This window comes from Delphinus delphis, chromosome 19, assembly GCF_949987515.2.
Source record: "Delphinus delphis chromosome 19, mDelDel1.2, whole genome shotgun sequence".
NCBI classification, from domain to species: Eukaryota; Metazoa; Chordata; class Mammalia; order Artiodactyla; family Delphinidae; genus Delphinus; species Delphinus delphis.
The window spans coordinates 50,515,539-50,530,168 of NC_082701.1; the positions used below are offsets into that span (position 1 = coordinate 50,515,539).

Here is a 14,630-nt window from a genome sequence, read left to right on the forward strand (position 1 = left end):
CTGGGACAAAGTACTGCAGACTGGAGGGCTTAAACAACAGAAATTCATTTTCTTGTAGTACTGGAGTTTGGAAGTCGAAGATCAAGGTATGGGCAGGTTTGGTTCCTTCTGAGGGTCGTGAGGGAAGGATCTGTTCAGGGCCTCTCTCCCTGGTTTGTAGACGGCCGTCTGCTCCTTGTGTCTTCACTATATGTGTCTGTATCCAAATTTCCCCTTCCCAGTCATGAATTAGCGCCCACTCTAATTACCTCTCTTTAACTTAATTATCTATTTAAAGTCCCTGTTTCCCAATACAGTCACATTGTGAGGTACCGGAGGTTAGGACTTCAACGTATGAATATTGCGGGGACACAGTGCAGCCCTTAACAAGAGTATAATACAAAGTTTATGCACCTAGGCTCTGATGGCCAACTTGAAGATATGCTTTTTGGACAAAGCCAGCATTTGGGGACCGCTTCTGTATTTGTACACAGGTATAGGCTGCCCTCTCTGAATATATGTCCTTTCTGTGGCTTTACCGCCCCCCCCAAAGAAATTGCCCCCCCCACAAAAAAAGCAGTTGCACTCTCACTGATTGCTGTAACATTGGCATTTGGTCTCGGGTTCAGGGAAGCCAGTCCTAATGTCTCTGGTTGTAATGTCCAGAGTGAGACAGGAGAACTCTGCAGTCCACATCTCTCCCTGAGAGATGCATGCCTGCCTTTCCCCTACCCGTCCAGGTCTCTCTCGGTATCCATGCTCTACTCCTCCCACTGTGGAAGTCTGCCTGTGACCACCTTGAGGCACCCTGGGGTGACCCACAGCCAATGCAGGTCTGACTAGGAAGCAGGACCTGGTCTGATCAAGCTGGAGCTACCATGGTCATGATCTGGCTAGGCTGACCTTGGCAACGCACTTGAGACGTTCACCATTGCCCATTTTGAGTCGTAGGATTAAAGAGACAGGTCTGTGTGACACCTAGTTATTTTATTGATAGGAATGCACTTCCGAGAGATTCTGGATTCACTGAGTTAGTCAAAGGAGCGGAGAGCAGCTCTAACAATTTGGCTGATCGATTGAAATCTGCTCTGTACTGGTAGAGATTGAGAGTGTCCCTGGTATCATGCAGACGAAAGAATACAAAAGCTGGACCTCATGATGGGGGTGGGGGAGGGGAGGTTGGAGACCAGCCAGTCACCCACCTAGTAGCACTTTACTGGTTAATGGTATTGGACGTCATGGAGGTGGCAACATATATATCTAGTCATTATTCAGCCTATAGATTTGCCTTCACTGCCTGCAGTGCTTCCGCCAGCACCACCACTCATGCCTGGACTTTCAGAAAGCCTTACTCACAGTTGTGGTATACACAACATACTCCTGAGCCTGCAACTCATTTTACAACAAAGGAAGTACAGCACTGGGCTCAAGCCCATGGGATTCACTGGTCCTTCCTTGTACCTCGTTGCCCAGAAGCAGCTTCTCTGACTTCTGGTGGGATGATTTAGTCAACACTGCCTAACTTTGCCAGCTGGGCGACAACACCCTGTGAGACTGGGGTGCTGTCCTACAGGAGGCTCTATAGACTTTGAACAGTTCCTCCCATAGCCTGGATTCACAGGTCCAGAAATCAAAGGGTTCTTCTCCCTATTCCATTTAATAACTAACTCATATTTAGCTTCTGTTCTACCAACTTTAGAGTCATTAATTCCCAAGGGTGAAATGCTTCCATGAGGAAACATGATTGGTTGCACTGAACTGGAAATGGTATCGTCCCCATGACCATTTTGGGCCCCTCCTGCCACTGAACCACAGAGAGGTTACTATACTGTCTGGAATGATCGATCATGGTTATCAAGAAGGAATGGGGTTGCTCCTACACAACAGTGGCAGGGAGGAGTATATCTAGAATTCGGGGCTTCCCTGGTGGCGCAGTGGTTGAGAGTCCGCCTGCCGATGCAGGGGACATGGGCTCGTGCCCCGGTCCGGGAAGATCCCACATGCCGCGGAGCGGCTGGGCCCGTGAGCCATGGCCACTGAGCCTGCGCGTCCGGAGACTGTGCTCCGCAACGGGAGAGGCCGCGACAGTGAGAGGCCCGCGTACCGGGAAAAAAACCAAAAACCTAGAATTCGGAGGATTCACGGGCAGCCCTTGGTCCACCCATGCCTTATAGTAAAACTTAATGGAAGACTGCAACAACCTAATAAAGGCAGAAAAACCAGCGACTCTCCGGGAATGAAGGTTTGTGTTTCCCACCAGGAAAAGGCACCCTGTCTGCCTACTTTAGTGCATGCTGAGGGCAGAGGGAACAGGGGATGGGTAGTGGAAGAATGACATCATAAAGATGAACTACAGCTCTGTTCCCATAACAGAAAGAAGGACTGTAGCAGATATGTATTTCTTCTTCCTTGCTTGTTACAGATTTGAATCCATTAACCAGTTATTTCCTTTTTCCCCTTTTCCTTTCTCCTCCCATATCATATAAAGAGTGGTGGTGGTGGTTAACTTTAAATTTTATTTTTCAGGTCACATAATATCCAGGAGTGGTTGTGACAGAGCTAGAGGAGAAATTAACATCACCCAGAGATGGATAAGGGGAATGACGGGACTTTCTGTCTCCCCTTTTTTGGGCATCTTTACTGGAATGAAAAACAATTCTACCCATGTTGGGTAGAAGTGTGATATTGTTATTATTATATGAAAATTAAGCATGGGTAGAAGGGTGATAATATTGACCCATCCTTGCATTTCCTAAATAAAGTCCATTTTGTCATAATGGTACCAATTCTTTTTTTAAAACAATTTTTTAAATTTAAGTATAGCTAATTTACAATGTCATGTTAGTTTCAGGTATACTGCAAAGTGATTCAGTTATATATATATTCTTTTTTAGGTTCTTTTCCATTATAAGTTACTACAAAATAATGAATATAGTTCCCTGTGCTATACAGTAGGTCCTTGTAGTTTATCTATTTTGTATATAGATATTGGGTCCCAATTCTTTTAATGTGTTGCTGGATTACATTTGCTAATATATTATTTAGTATTTTTGTATCAATATTTATAACTAAAATAGGTAAATAATATTTGTGTAATTTTTATTAAGCTTTGGAATTAATGATGTATTGCCTTAATTAAAATAATTTGGAGGTTTCTTTCCCTCTTTTTCTGTGCCCTGGAACAGTATCCACATAATCTCTAAAGGTTTGTTAGAATTTTTTGCAAAATCATCTGAGTCTGATCCTTTAGGGGAAGCTATTGGCTCTTTGAAAACTACTTCTTTTATTAGAAATGTCTGTTTATATTTTCTCTCTTCTGGGATTTTTTTTTTTTTTTTTTTTTTTTTGCGGTACGCGGGCCTCTCACCGCTGCGGCCTCTCCCGCCGCAGAGCACAGGCTCCGGACATGCAGGCCCAGTGGCCACGCGTGGCACGTGGGACCCTCCCGGACCGGGGCACGAACCCGTGTCCCCTGCATTGGCAGGCGGACTCTCAACCACTGTGCCACCAGAGAAGCCCCCGCTTCTGGGATATTTTAGATGAATAATATTTTTTTAGAAAATGATGAAGCTTTTCAAATTTGTTTTTTATGAACAACAAATGAATTAACATGTATTTTCATCTTCCCTCTTTCCTTCTCTCAACTCTACCACTGAATTTTTGTTTTAGTCTTATTTCTACGCTAAATATATTCAACATTCACTACCTTCCTCTCACTAAAATTTACTCAGTTATCCCTTGGTTGACTCAAGTTCTTCCTCTAGTAATTTCTTTAAGAAGAGCTCCTGATGGGAATTCCCTGGTGGTCCAGTGGTTAGGACTCTACACTCTCACTACTGAGAGCCTGGGTTCAATCCCTGGTCGGGGAACTGGAATCCCACACACACACACAAAAGAGCTCGTGAGAACAATATTTCCCGAGATCATACATGTTCAAAACTGTCTATGGTTTAGGGAATAAAAAGACAAGCCACAGTCTGGGAAAAACAATATTTGCAAAACATATATCTGATAAAGGACTTGTGTCCAAAATTTACAAAGAACTCTTAAAACTCAACAATAAGGGACTTCCCTGGCAGTCCAGTGTTTAAGACTCTGTGATTCCACTGCAGGTCGGGGAACTGAGATTCCACATGCCACACGGTGTGGCAAAAAACAACAACAACAACACCTTAACGATAAGAAAACAAACAACCCAATTGAAAAATGGAGACAAGATTTGAACAGCCACCTCACCAAAGAAGACACATGGATGGCAAAGAAGTATCTGAAAAGATGCTCAACATTATTTGTCATTAGGGAATTTTACATTAAAACGACAGTGGGTACCACTACACACTTATGAGATGGCTAAAATCCAAAACACTGGCAACAAATGCTGGCAAAAATGTGGAGCAACAGGAATTCTCATCATTGCTGGCAAGAATGCAAAATAGCACAGCTACTTTGGAAGACAAGTTGGCAGTTTCTTACAAAGTTAAACGTAGGCTTACCTTACAATCCAGGTGAGGTAAGCATGACCTTACAACGCACCCAGGTGTTTACCTACATCAAGAGAAAACCTAGGTCCACACAAAAACCTGCCCACAGTAGCTTTACTCATAATTGCCAAAACTTGGAAGCAACCATAATGTCCTTCAATAGGTGAATGGATCAGCAAACCGTGGCACTTCCATGCAATGGAATATTATTCAGTGCTAAACAGAAGTGAGCGATCAAGCCAAACAGGAAATTTAAATGCACGTTACTAGGTGAAAGAAGCCAGTCTAAAAAGGCTACATGGTATATGATTCCAACTCTGTCAGATTCCGGAGAAAGAGAAACTAAAAAGATGCCAGGGCTTCCCTGGTGGCGCAGTAGTTGCGAGTCCGCCTGCCGATGCAGGGGACACGGGTTCGTGCCCCGGTCCGGGAAGATCCCACGTGCCGCGGAGCGGCTGGGCCCGTGAGCCATGGCCGCTGAGCCTGCGCGTCCGGAGACTGTGCTCCGCAACGGGAGAGGCCACAACAGTGAGAGGCCCACGTACCGGAAAAAAAAAAAAAAAAAAAAAAAAAAAATGCCAGAAGGAGTTGGGGGTGGAGGAGAGAAAACCGTCAGTGACCTTTTTATAAAATCCTAACCCACGTTTTCTTTCCCTGACTATCTTGTGCCATCTCTTCTGGCATTCGATATGGGTCTGCAGACATCCAAGGCTAGCCTGATTTTTATCCCCTTTTAAGTGACTTGACTTTTTTCCTGGCTGTTCAAAAAATTCTGTATTTTTAAAAATTCAATAACTTGATCAGTTTTCCCTGCCATAGAGCTTTTTCTTTCCCTGTATAGAGTCAAGTCTCTTTTATCTCAGAAAAACTGTCTTGAAGTCATATATTTAAATGTGTGTTCCCCCAATTTCATTTTCATTTCTCTAATGTTTGTGATGTTTTCCTTCCATTGCTTCTTGAAATTCAGCCAGCTCTCATTCCATCTGCCCCTGTTGTCCCATAATCTCTTTTCTGAGCTCTTGCACCTCTGCCTTTGTATCTTCCTTCATCAGGATGATTGCTTAATTAATTTTTTTTAATCCCTAGGAAAATGTTCAATCGGTGTTTTCAGCTGCTCCCTGGCAAAATTTTTTTCTGGTGGGTACTCTTCCTCTACTTGTGAATTTTATGGCTGTCTCCCACATTTTTTTCCCTTTGGTATATCTTCTCAGTGCTGTGCTAGTTACTGTCTTGGACTCGTCATTGAATGAGCTGGATTTTCCTAGGTCGATATTTGTACAGTGTCCTTCCCAGCATCACAGCCCAAAGGCTCTCTCCTCAGCTGCTTCCTCTAAATAAGGCCCAACTGTGGGAGTCTTTGTGGAGCCCCAACTCCTCTGCTTCACTGAACAAACAGTGAACAGAATAACCTCACTCCCTCCAGTTCCTGCTTCTTGCTCTACCCCGAGGATACACCAGAATGGTCCTCTCACCTTCCGGAACCATATTTTTGCTCAGACTTTCAGACAGCTGCAGCCCCTCCATCCTCTTGCCGTGTTCCCACCTTCCCTTTCTTCTAATCACAACCTCTGCCTACTCACAGCTGGAATTTTGCTGTCTGTGGATAGGTCTATTTTCTCGTTTTACTGAAAATGGAATTTTCCATTCTCTTTATTGCTTTTATGTAATTTTCAAGCAAAGCATTTAAAGTTGACTTTTCTGCAGACGTGTTTGAATTGGAAGTCCCTTTTGGAGATTTGAGGATGTTAGAACGGCTAGCAGCAGTGGTTATGGCCTCATGGAGAAGCAGATCTGGGAGAAACATGCCAACGTGCAGAAAAAGACAGAGCATCCTAACAGCATTTGGGTTCCTTCCAGGAGCCTCAAAGATCAGCTCCACCCCTGTCCTTCACAAGGTTTGGTTTTATGAGTCAATAAATTCTTCTTTTGGTTTCTACCACTTCCAAAAAGGGAGTTCTGACTAATACAGGATGTAGCCACACTCCCCAGTAATCTTTTCCTTGTTTGCTTGGTTTCTCCAGGTCCCGCTGCCCCAGCCTGACACATAACACAAGGTGACTGTTGTCCCCAGGAGGAGCATAAAATAGGTCACCACCATAAACCAGCATCACACGTGCCAGGATGCAAGAAACGGTCAACCGTTGGAAGCCTTAGATCCTTTTACCCCGTCCAGCGGCATACCAAGTCCATCCTCCATGCCACGTTCCCTTTTTCCTCACCATGTTGTCTCTGCCCTGCATTCCCGTTCCACCTTGGACATCGTTTCCAGGCTTGACCGCTGATCCCAAGGCTGTATCCAAGCTCTCAGAGGGATGCATTGGCTAGTGGTCCTGGACCCACAGAAAAGGCATTTCAGAGATAGAGGGCTTCCTATAACATGATAAAAGATTCAAAGATTCTTTAAAGATATAACAACTGTAGAATTCTAGGAACTTAAATGAAATAACCTCAACAAACATAAAGGGAAAACTTGATAGAACTACAGAGAGAAACTACAAATCCACCATCATGGTGGGAGATTTCAACATGCTTCTTGCAATTACTAATCGATCAATGCCCCCCTCCCAAAATAGCAAAGATATGGAAGATCTGAAAAACCCAATTTTAAAACTTGATTTAATGACACATATAAAACCCTGCTCCAAAGAATTAAAAATTATGCAGTCTACTCAAGCACACCTGGAATCTATACTAAATTGGCTGAGTAACAGGATGGAGGCAAGTCTCAACAAGTCTCAAGGAAGGAATATCATATAGATCTCTCAACAAACCTCAGTGAGTAAGAAGCCATTAACAAGTAGAGAAATTTAAACATTCTTGTACAGTTGGAAATTTAAAAACCCACTTCGAATGTCTTATAAATCAAAAAAAAACAGCAACAAATTTTAAATATTTAGAATTGAGCAATATTACAAATATTACACATCAAAACTTGTAGGATGCAGCAAAAGCAGAACATAGGAGAAAATTTATATTCTCACATCTTTTTATTAGAAAGCACAGCCTGGACTTCCCTGGTGGTCCAGTGGCTAAGACTCCGTGCTCCCAAAGCAGGGGGCCCGGGTTCGATCCCTGGTCAGGGAACAGCTCCAGCCTCACTCCCTCCAGTTCCTGCTTCTTGCTCTACCCTGAGGATACACCAGAATGGTCCTCTCACCTTCCGGAACCATATTTTTGGATGCCGCAACTAAAACCCGGTGCAGCCAAAATAAATAAATAAGAAAAGTATAGACTAAATAGCCTTCTTTATAAGTTAGGAGTGGGGGCTTCCCTCGTGGCGTAGCGGTTAAGAATCCACCTGCCAATGCAGGGGACACGGTTCGAGCCCTGGTCTGGGAAGATCCCACATGCCGCAGAGCAACTAAGCCCACGCGCCAAAACTACTGAGCCTGCGCTCTAGAGCCCGTGAGCCACAACTGCTGAGCCCGCGTATGGCAACTACTGAAGCCCGCGCACCTGGAGCCTGTGGTCCACAACAAGAGAAGCCACCGCAACAAAGAGTAGCCCCTGCTCGCCGCAACTAGAGAAAGCCTGCGCACGGCAATGCAAGACCCAACGCAGCCAAAAATAAATTAAAATAAAATAAAATAAATAAATTTAGAAAAGTTAGGAAAAGAACAGAATAACTCAAAAAAGCTGAGAGCCAAGATTAATTAAATAGGAAACAGAGACTCACCAGAGATTATCAGCAAAGCCAAAGGTTGTTTCTTTGAAATTGACTGAGAACACCAATCACGACAAAAATGCAATTCAGAAGGAAATATAACTTCAGATATAGCAGAGATTAAAAAGAAATAGAATACTATAAACAATATTGGGACATTTGAAAATAAAAATAGAATGGACAAATTACTAGAATAAGTATAACTTTCCAAAAGTTACTCAAGAAGAAATAGAAATCTGAAAATTTTGTTATAGCAAAGCCTTGAAAACAACCCAACTGAGCATCAGAAGGAAAATTAAAATGGGAGAGAGGGAGATCGTAGTAGTCAAAAAATGGAACCCTTTTGCAGTTTTATATGGACATAAAAATATTTCTACATACATTGACATGGATACATCTCACAGACAAAATGTTGGGTGAATAAAAGCAACTTGTAGAATGATTAACAAGTAGGATATTATGTATGTAAAGTCTAGAAACACACAAAATAATGCTAGCCTTTGGTAACGGGCACATACTACGTAAACAAATTAAAACACAAAAACTCATTAACTCCCCCCCCCAAAAAAAAAAAAAAAACTCATTAACTTCAGGGCGGTTTGTTTACCTAGAAAGAGAAAGGGACAGGATGGGCTTGGAAACAGATACGCTGGTGGCTTTAAATGAGTAGGTATCTCTTTAAAAATATATCAGCAATACATGCGGCCAAATATTAAGACCTATGAAAGCTAGATGCTGGGTATATGGATTATTTTTCTTCTGTTTTTCTGTAGGTTTGAAATATCTCTTAATATTAATTTTTTTATTAAAAAGAGACTAGGAGGTGAGGAAGTGAAGACAACGAAAAAGCAACTCAAAGAGTTTCGCTCTAAAGAGAAGCAAAGAAGCTGAGAATTCGCTGAAGTGGTCTGTGTTCCAGAGAGCGGGAGTCTGAGGCGGGAGTGGGGAGAGCTTGTTTGTAACTTGTGGGAATGGTTCAGCAGGGAGAGAAAACTCATGGGTGCAGAGGGGAGGGAAGCCCTGGAATCAGTGAGGAGGTGTGGGCTCCAGGGTCTTTGATAGGAGCAGAGAGGCTCCACCACCATTAACAAAAGGGAAGGAGAGGTGTGTGGTTGGAGATGCAGGCATGGGAGTTGGTACCTGGAGGTGGGAAAGTGAGTGTCTCCTTAGCTGCTGTAACGCCCATCTCAGTGGTTTAGCATCACAAAGCGTGTTTCTCACTCACAACACAGTACACAGGAGGACAGGTTTCCTCAGTGGGGCGGCTTAGGGGTCCAGGCCCCTGCCATCCTCAGCTCTGCTGTCCGTTAGGGCCTCCTTAGGATCCCTTCCATCTGGCCAGCTGAGAAGTAAAGAGACAGAATGAGAGGGACCAAGTAGGACGCATTATGGCCAGGCCTGGACACACACTACAGAAGCCAGTCACACTGACGCAACCTACCTCCAAGGGAGGCTGGGGTGTGAATTCCCCCACGATCGGTGAGAGGAGATGAGATCAGTGCCGATCCAGGTGGTCTCCACCACGGAGTATGGGTCGGCGGGGCGGGGTGGGGGCGCTTCTCATCAGACCAGACATTTTCTCAGTGAAGTAAGAAGCAAGGTCATTGACTGAAAGTGAGGAAGGATCAAGAGAGGGAAAATTATAAAACAACGATCTTGGAGAAATGGAGAGCAGATCAATGTATAGAACCTGCAGGAATGTCGGGCAGTTATGAAGAGTCACTTGAAGTTGGTCACAATTTTAAAGTCAGACAGGTCATCATGTGCTGGTGGGGTGTTTTTGTTTTTTGTTTTTTCGGTACGCGGGCCTCTCACTGTTGTGGCCTCTCCCGTTGCGGAGCACAGGCTCCGGACGTGCAGGCTCAGCAGCCATGGCTCACGGGCCCAGCCGCTCCATGGCATGTGGGATCTTCCCGGACCGGGGCACGAACCCGTGTCCCCTGCATCGGCAGGAGGACTCTCAACCACTGCGCCACCAGGGAAGCCCTGTGCTGGTGTTTTTGTTGTTATTGGAACTGCTTCATACAGCCACATCCACCTGCCTGGGTGCAGGACCAGAGCAAGAGGAAAAGAATTTAACTGGGGTTGGAGTTTTGCCTGGTGAGAAAGACAGAGAGAAAGAGGAGCAAGGGAATTCAGGGTACGAAAGGATTATAATTTTAATTATAGTTGCTTCAAGCTCGCCGAGAAGGACAGTAAGCATGACAAGGGAAAGATCATTTGAAGGGGCCACAAGGAGCCCCTGCAGTGTCCCCAGGAGACGAGCTTGCCTACATGGCTGTGTCCAGGCAAGGAAACTCTGAGGAAGGTTTTGAACCACTGGACCTTGCATGATTTGCTTAAGAGCAGTCATGTCTGGGGAGGAGTCTGGGCCCTGTGCAGAAAAGGCTAGTGTGACCGCCCCACTGTTGATGGGAGACATCCCTGGATGGCACATGGGGTTCATTTTCCAGGAGGTTGGAAAGTTGGCTGCAACGTCTGTGAGAGGTAGATTCTCTCTTCTCCTTCAGTTTGCAAACCATACCGGGTGCATCAAAGTGTACTGGCAGCTTACTTGAATAAGTAGTTTTCACGTTTTCAATACGCACTTTTGAAAAATGAAGATTCTCCTACATTTTTTTTAGATGTACAACTAGGAAACCTTCCTCATATTAACAATCCATTTATATGTATTTTCCTTAAAGTATTCGAAGGCCTATTTTCCAAGCACCGTTCTGTCCTGATTGGCTTTTTATTCTGAGAGGTTATGCAACATTTGCTTCATGATAGAACTTTGAGGTCAGTTCCTATCGAATGAGTCCTTCTGCAGATAGCACATTCAGTAGCCTTATCCTTTCAATGGAATACTGTACCATATGCTCAACTCTGAAAACCTTGAACACGCCAAAATCCATAAAGATTATAAAAGCAAACTAAGCTGTGAACCTATAGTACATGTAGGCATTTAGTTAAGGATAGCAATTCAAACTGACCGGCATCCATTCAAAACAAGTTCCTCCTTCAACCTTATTTTCACTTGAAATCTGCTAGAAGAAACAGCAAACTGAAATTTGTTTTATGCACAAGTTAATACCACTGGCTCAGCAAATACAAATTAGTTTGCTTTGGGCAGGAGACTTTTCTTGTAATGGAAAAAATGCACTACCAAGTAAGAGGACAGATTTTTGCTTAGAGCAGGAGGCCCTTTATTATTGCCGCAGAAAACAAAAGCCTGGCTGCCTTGATGTTTGACACTCACCCTTACTGAAATCTACATGACGCTTCTTGCTGGGTTTTTGTACACGTGAATATTGTCAAGCTGTGAAAGAAAATGGCTGGAGGTGTGCTTTGTGTGAAAGGTGAGCAATAAAGTATTTGTACTTTCAAAAAAAAAAAAAGTTTACTGGCATCGAGTAGAGAAGGATATGAAGAAAGCCCAGAAATTGCTGAAGATCCCTAAGAGCAACCAGATACCTATTGACCTCAAAAGCAAAACCAAGAAGATGGCATCATTTGTGAGGAAGAATGTTCCAGTGACGGGGGTACTTTTCGGAGGCTTTTGGCTTGGTATGGCATCCTTAGGAGGACGATTCCACTTCCATTGTCCCTGGATGGGTTTTTTCCCCTTCCATTGTTCATCAAAATGTGTCAGTTGTGTTTCCCAACCAGCAGACTCTACACTCCATCAAGAGACACTAAGTAGGAAATGGGGAGAGGACTTATAAAAAAAAGAGACAGAGGGCTTCCCTGGTGGCGCAGTAGTTGAGAGTCCGCCTGCCGATGCAGGGGACACGGGTTTGTGCCCCGGTCCGGGAAGATCCCACATGCCGCGGAGCGGCTGGGCCCGTGAGCCATGGCCGCTGAGCCTGCGCATCCAGAGCCTGTGCTCCGCAACGGGAGAGGCCACAACAGTGAGAGGCCCATGTACCGCAAAAAAAAAAACAAACAACAACAAAAAAAAAAAGAGAGAGAGAGAGAGACACTGTCTCCTCCTCCTCTTCTCCCGGGTCCTCCTCCCTGCCGTGGCAAATCCGAATGGCTTTCTACAGACATCTGTTGGTACAGGCTAACTAATATGGCCCTAACATGAACTTGATGACCATGGAAGAGACCCTTCTCCAGCACATGCCTCACTTGGCTAATCTCTAGGTCAGCAAGAATGTTTCTTCTCCCCCACACCTTGGATACTTACCAGAATTGTTCCAAGATGTGTCACCTTGGAGGTTGAGTGGATCCTCAAATGCTGTTCCAAACTGTTGATCTGGAAAAGAAGTAGCAAGTGCATAGACCTGGTTATTATGTGCTGCGTGGAAATTAACTTAAAGCATTTGCCTTTAAGTATGAAATATTTTGGCATCTAGGTTTCTACTTTCCTTTTTAGTTGGTTTTAGATTACAGAAACAGAACTGTTGGTACCTGCTATTATTATCCTGACAAAAATGGCAACATAAGCACTATAATTGAAAAATCTGAATATGGGCGAATTTATGCTAAATGGATGTGCTGAAGGTATGGTGTTTGGTGGAAGGTCCTTAGGGAAATCAGTTGATTTCCAGACGGTGAATCATTTAGGGGCATTAAGATATTATCCACGGGAGGACTTCCCTGGTGGCACAGTGGTTAAGAATCCGCCTGCCAATGCAGGGGATACGGGTTCGAGCCCTGGTCCGGGAAGATCCCACTTGCCACGGAGCAACTAAGCCCATGCGCCACAGCTACTGAGCCTGCGTGCCACAGCTACTGAAGCCCGCGTGCGTAGAGCCCGTGCTCCTCAACAAGAGAAGCCACCGCAATGAGAAGCCCGCACGCCACAACGAAGAGTATCCCCTGCTCACTGCAACTAGAGAAAGACTGCACGCAGCAACGAAGACCCAACGCAGCCGTAAATAAATAAATAAAAAGATATTATCCACAGGAAGCTTTCCACCATACAGGTGGAATGCATTCCATGGCTATTTCAAAAGAGTTTATTTTTGGCAAAACATGTGACTTCAGGGGGGAAGAAGTTCTTGGAGTTTTATTTCATAGAAAGGGTTTTAAGCTTTGAAATTTGAAGTTTTCTTCACCTGTTATTAAAACGATGGGGTAACCATAACTTTTCCGTACCAATTTTACTATTCCTGGTCCGTCAGCATAAAATGCAATATTTGAACTGGCATTTTTGAGAAGTAGCATTCCAGGCATTCAGAATTGAGAAAGATGGCACATAAGAAATGAATTATCCCATCACCCAATATTTTCTAAGTGATGAGGTCAATGAATTGGATAAGTGTCCCACCAGAATTTGCATCTTTTCATTTCCGATTTGAAATGTCTCCTTAATTATTAAAGGAAAACTCTGGTTTCCTCTATTCACAACAATTCTGACATCAAATGTGGGGGATTTTCACACACCAGTCAATTCTCAAACTCTGCATATGCCAGCGGGGTGTCCTACAATTCAATTATGACACCAGCTACCTGGAGTTAGCACAGACCCACAGGTTAAGCACTCGGTCCTACAAGACTGTCCCCACTTCAGATACCATCACAAGTCCTGGTTGTCACCTGTTCTTCTGACCAACCAGCTGTAAACCAGCCCTCATCAGGTTCAATAATCTGCTATGAGGGCTCACAAAACTCGGGGAAACACATTTGCTGATTTATTATACAGGCTATGATAAAGGATATAGATGAACAGGCAGATGAAGGGTTTCATAAGGCAAAGTCCAGAGGGTCCTGAGTGCAAGAGCTTCTGTCCCTGTGGAGTTGAGAGGGCCCCACTCTCCTGATACTTGAATGTGTTTCCCAACCTACAAGCTCTCCAAACCCTGAAGTTTAGGGGGTTTATGAAGGCTTCACCACATAGGCATGATCAATTATTATTGATCAGTTATCAACTCAGTCTCCAGCCCCTCTCCTCTCCATGGAGGATGGAGGGTGGGACTGAAAGTTCCAAGTTTTTCATCATGGCTTTGTCTTTCTGGTGAGCAGCCCCCATCCTGAAGCCATCCAGGAAGGACTCCACCAAGAGGAGCCTCATTAGAACAAAAGATGCTCTTATCACCAAGGAAATTCCAAGGGATTTAGGAGCTCTGTGTCAGGAACTGGGGACAGATACCAAATATATATTTCTTATTACATCACAGCTGTCTACTAAATTCCTATATGCACTTGGATATAATAGATATCTATTGTTTGGCTTACACATCCCTGCCTCCATCCCCCAATCACCACATTTCTGTAAACCCTCCCCCTCCTTTCCATGTGGTCACTACAGCAGATGCCATGACATGACCCTACCCTTGGCTCCAGTTTATTGGCACAAAGTTAGCTGACCCAAAGAGAGCCAATCAGTGTCTTCCCTGGGAGTTTGGGGAGAAAGAGACGGGGTGGCGGGGGGAGAGAGGCAGAGAGAGAATATGTAGGCTATAAAACCCAGGAGTACTGTAAGCATGTGAACTGAAGAGCAATAAGAGAGAAGAATGAGGAAGATGCTCTGAAAAAAGCACGGCTGATACACAGAAAGAACTTCCTGGGTCCTCTAT

The 14,630-nt window shown here is 44.3% G+C and overlaps 1 long non-coding RNA gene and 1 pseudogene across 1 annotated transcript; one reads left to right on the plus strand and one right to left on the minus strand.

Annotated features, from left to right (window-relative positions):
• Window positions 1-9,358: 9,358 nt before the first annotated feature.
• On the minus strand, window positions 9,359-12,366 carry LOC132414799 (uncharacterized). Its single transcript, XR_009517027.1, has 3 exons — window positions 12,296-12,366; window positions 9,566-9,732; window positions 9,359-9,466 (listed from the first exon to the last, which is right to left on the minus strand). It is a non-coding gene; the product is annotated as an uncharacterized lncRNA (long non-coding RNA).
• LOC132414893 (FUN14 domain-containing protein 2-like) lies at window positions 9,823-11,802 on the plus strand (annotated as a pseudogene).
• Window positions 12,367-14,630: the final 2,264 nt, after the last annotated feature.